At 45.1% G+C, this 4,990-nt stretch overlaps 1 long non-coding RNA gene across 2 annotated transcripts; it reads right to left on the bottom strand.

The window, feature by feature from the left end:
* Positions 1-1,603: 1,603 nt before the first annotated feature.
* Positions 1,604-4,731, bottom strand: LOC147988842 (uncharacterized). 2 transcript variants are annotated; one of them, XR_015598888.1, is made up of 4 exons: positions 4,461-4,730; positions 3,450-4,327; positions 2,299-3,348; positions 1,604-2,100 (listed from the first exon to the last, which is right to left on the bottom strand). It is a non-coding gene; the product is annotated as an uncharacterized LOC147988842 (long non-coding RNA). The 2 variants fall into 2 exon arrangements; XR_015598877.1 differs by having other exon boundaries at positions 1,604-3,348; positions 4,461-4,731.
* Between the last annotated feature and the right edge of the window lie 259 nt (positions 4,732-4,990).

Raw genomic sequence — 4,990 nt, 5'->3', positions numbered from 1 at the left:
CGCTTGTAAATGTGGAGGTACTTGAAGTCGATGTCGCGGTTGTCACGCCGATACAGGGCGAACATGCGCAGCAACTACGCGGAGGAACAAACAGTTGGCGGGCGTGGACGACGAAGAGAGGCGGGAGAACAGCGTGGCATACCTGATCCCGCCGGGGTGCAAGAAGGGCAGCGGGCCACAGCGGAAAGGGGGCGTCGGTGAGGACGCGTAGGCGGGCGGCGAGTAGTTGTATGGAGGGTACTGCACGCCGGCGAAGGCGGGCGAGGGTGTGCGCTGGGCCGGGTGGCCATGGGGGAAGGTCACGTTTGGGTTGAAACCACCGTGCGCGTCGCCGTCGGCGAAGCCCGGCGAGGGCGATCCCCATGGCTGCGGAGAACCAACGCCTTGCTGTCCCCAAGGCGCGTACTGGGCGTGGCTGCCGGGTGGATTCACCATCCCCGCCTGGTCCGCCGATGAGGAGGCAGCCGCAGCCGCGCGCGCCGCGTTGTCGCGGGCCTTCTTGGCGATGGCCCTGTTCCGCCGGTCGGCGGTGACAGCCTCGCGTCGCTGAATTTCCGCCCCCCGATGGCTTGGACGGCGGTGCCCTCGGCTTCCTCTGCTTCGGCTGGGCCACGGTGCCGGTCGCGGTTGCCGCCGCACGTGTGGCGACATACTTCTTCGGTGGCATGGCGGTCGACTGGAAGGCGAGCGGGAGGGAGTTTGGCGGGAGGAAGGAAGAGAATGGAGGGAGGAAGGCGAGCGAGCGGGAGGGAAGTGGGGGAAAGCGGCAAGAAACGGCGGGAAGAGGCGCTCGACTTGCCGACAGGGCGGACCCACGCGCCCTTTTCGCTTCTGCCGGCTCCCCAGACGCCCCCCAGGGCACCGGGTTCGGCCTGGGTTCGCCGGCACCAGTTTTGGCCCGAGCCGGCGAAAAATAGGCTTCTGGGGGCGCGACTGGGCCGTTTTTTCGGCGCCGGCGCGGCAAAAACACTTGGGGAGGGCCTGTTGGTGGCGCGGCTGGAGATGCTCTTACTAACAAATCTGAAACCGAGCATAAAATCGAGCTCCAGGAGGTTGTTGGACTGTAGGTGATGACAGTTAAGGCGAAGGGGGAGACGATGATGACTCCCTAAGCCCAGAAATGATCGTGAAATTGTAGCTGTCAAACTGCACTAAGATCCTTGAATTTATTTTACTTGTCATCCGTCTACGTACATGCAAATAAACTAATATGTTGGATCTGTTCCATGATGCATAATCAGTGTGAAAGTTTAGTCAAGAAAGAAGAAGAGTGTATCGTCTGAGATGTGCATTACTAACGTGGAGGCATTCGGCAGGCTCATGTCTCCATCAGATAAAGTATATGTAAACATGAATAGATGACAATTTTCATCGCAAAATGCCTATATCAAAGCGAGCAGTATATCAAACTGCTTACTTGCCGCAAAGATGAGATGGTCAGCACATAAAGGTGCTCACAAATGCTGATGCCGTACTTACATCAGAACTCTAGCCTCAATTTCTCAAACAGAGCTTCTTTCAAATAGTCATGTTGCACGCATTTATAATCAGAGAAGTTGTATTGGCCCCTTGATATGAGAAAAGGCAAGGACAGCAAGTGCTGCAGAGTACCCTCAACAAGAAGTAATTATTATACTGCAATAAATAAACCTCTACAATTGAGTAGAAAGTGACGAAAAAAAGGAGCGCTCCATGTGCCTACATGACCTTACTTTTTAGAAATGTCACAAGCTGCTTATAAAAAGTTAAAAACAACTTATGTGCTAAGAGTACAAAATAACATCTACTCCCTCTATCCCATAATATAACATCTTATTACATTTATTACATCAAATGTAGTAAGATCTTATATTAGGGAACGAAGGGGGTACCATCTTCCGGGTGTTTGGATTATAGAGCTCACCAACATAGGCATTCGGCTTTACGGCCAGCACTGATGATAGGAACTCCTCCTGTGCTTCAGCTCAAATCTCTAGTAGCTGAGTTTAGACCCATCTTGTTACTAAACAACTTCGTGCCACCAACCAAACATCCCTGCCACAATCATGGCCTCATATGACACAGTCATAATTCACACCCTAGCCCTGATCGTGCATGGAGCTGCGAATTGGATTTGATTACTCACAACCATAGAAAAGAAAGGGAAGACTAAAGATCAAATCCACCGGAGCAAACAATAGATTCTTCAGCAAAAGGTCGTCCATGGTTGTCGGATGGTTTATATGTGAGGAATCATTGTCGATGGACATAAAAAAAGTCGGGGCATCGTCTATGGCGTACGAGATTGATTGGACTGACCTTGCGACACCCTCAGGCCTCAGGTATGGCGATGTGCCGATGTCGATGGCCAGCTCGGAGCCCATATCATGTTACAGCAGCGCCGAGTACCTGGGCCGCGGCCGCAGTGACGTCGAACCGCTTCTTGAAGCCGGCTGCACACGGTCGTGGGCTGTCGAATGCAAACACCGTGACCGGCCATTCTCGGCGATGTACAACGCATTCAGGGTGGCCAGCTCCGCCCCGAGGCTGTGACCCATTACCGTGATGCTCACCTCCTCGTCTTTGTACGTATCCAGCAGTTTCTGCACCTCAGTCATCAATGAATCCTAGCTTTCCCTCCTTCAAGAGGTACCACACTCAATAGAAAACACGAAGTACAATAATAAGTACAAAGAATCTGTAATCCAAATATAAATATGTGACTTGTAAATAGCAATGGCAAGTGGATAAAGCATATGTGCAAATTCTAAGACACTAATATACTTATGCTCCAACTCAAATACTCAATCAATGAGACACACAAGAAATACATCGACTGTAATAAATAAATGAGCATTGCTTCTAGACAGCACCAACAATATCCCTCTACCTCCCCTTCAATTTTTAGATTCTGAATTAAGTTCTTGGTCTGGAATTAGAAGCCATATATTAAAAAATCCTCAGCAATGAATCAAGCTGAATAATATGCACCTTTAACTTGACGTCCATTCCTCCATCATTATGCTTGTTACTCAGTAAGATTTTACTATCTCCATTAAGGTGAATGCAACAAACTGTCTGGCACAAAGGTCTCTAAATTAGAATGCTGGAATAAATCCATGCATGAAACTATTGTCTTAAGACATTGGCACCGAATAAACACCAGAACTTAATCAAGGTGCACACGAAGGCCTCAAGTAGGAAGGAACTAAAGATAAAGAAGTTTAACCGCACTAACACATAAAGAAAAGATAATTATGAGGTGAAAAGAACTGAAAATCTAAGTAAATTGTACTGACAGAACCATCGGCATGCATCTTCCAGTTTGTACCACTCATGACCCCATGCCCGGAAACTCCTCCCTCTCTCCTGCGAACCAGACAAAAATCATTAAAGACAAAAGTTTGACCTTCATTACATTAAGTACTAATTTGACTTTAATTGTAAATCTTAGCAAAAAAGGAACTAACCTGGTTGATTTTTCCTGTTTTTTTTCGTTATCGCTTTCGATAGTAGAACCCGATCCGTTTTTGGATTGAATGGACAAAAGGCACTAACCACACCCTTGTTGAACTTGAGAAATTGTACAATTGGACAAAAGCAGATTATAGATTCACATATAAGAGAAAAGTAAGACTCAGTCTAGTTGGAGCTATATGCATTAATGCATGGATGTCATCCACAGAATCTTTGCACCTTTTAATTTAGAGTATTTTTTTCTTTAAGATGTCAACCATAAAGTAGACATGAACTATATACACACTCGATATTCATTACATGAATTAGAAGTAGAAGCGCTACTTCAGGGCAAAGAAAAGATATAGTACAACCGGTTCTTCTATCTATATCTAACCATGCATCATTAAGCTAAAAGTTTGGTTCATATCGGTCTCATCAGATGACTCATGAGATTGCCATTTTAGGATATGTGGCCTGCTGGGAACACCGGCGGCAGCGGTGAAGCGCACGGTAATAGAATAGTCTTGTGTGACATATGTTTTCTTGCATTGTCCTGTGTAACAGGTTGATATTTCTCTAGGAATGGTAGTAGAAAGATTGTGTGGTGCTGATATTGAACTTATAATAAAATTGAGTTCTAGAAACAATTCCCTACATTGTCTCATTAGTAATCACACCAAGAATACTTATCCTCCTATAGATCTGACTTGACTCTGTGTTTTGGTGTGCAGAAATTGGTTACCGGTAGGAAATAATATAACTAATCGGTATCTTGAGTTGCAAAGAGATCACTCAGAACGGTGCCTGATATTATGCCATAAAGAACTCACATTTTTTATTGTCCCTCAGGATATGTACGCACCTTTCTCTGCTGGATGCATGCACAATTCTGAATTAAGAACAAATGACATGTTAATTAGCTATCGTACAAATGCTTTTCCGAGGGAAGTCGATTATGCATTAAAAAAGCACTCTATGATGCTGTATAAATTATGTCATGGACGGGAAAGCAATTTTTGAACCTGTGATTTCTCTGTACATCAGGCAATGCCGTGAAGTAATTTTTTTACAAAGAGGGGAGCCCATCAATTTCCCTACTGGATTTTCTGGTGTCCCGTTTTATAATAAGTTCTTTGCTGGAAAAAACATACAAATAATTAGTTACTCTATTTGTTCCGACGTCGTGGACTATGTCTATAGTTTAATTTAGTTTTTAAATGGAACCGAACGGCGATTTCTATTTTCTGCAGATAAAACATGGTGGCTTTAGACCAACATAAATATGTATACCTTCATTTAGGTTTGAGTTCAAAGGTCTCAATGCTCCAATTTCTCATTTTGAAACCTGAAACTGAAAGGAATTTAACAAATCAACATAGCCTTGTGGAACCTTGGTCTAGTTGCATTAAGCCAATCAGAGTAAGAATGTAGCTTTGTATCCTAGCTGTGTACATCTTCTCTAAAAGTAATAATAAAGGCTACCATGTTCATTCAAGAATAAAAAATCCCATGTCAGGATAATCTTTCAGTAGAAAAGCTTGGTGCATTTCCT

This window comes from Triticum urartu, chromosome 1A (genome assembly GCF_056163025.1).
Source record: "Triticum urartu cultivar PI428250 chromosome 1A, HENAU_Tu73, whole genome shotgun sequence".
Taxonomy (NCBI): Eukaryota; Viridiplantae; Streptophyta; class Magnoliopsida; order Poales; family Poaceae; genus Triticum; species Triticum urartu.
Note: the sequence above shows the minus strand (reverse complement) of the source record. Positions and strands in the feature narration are given on the sequence as shown.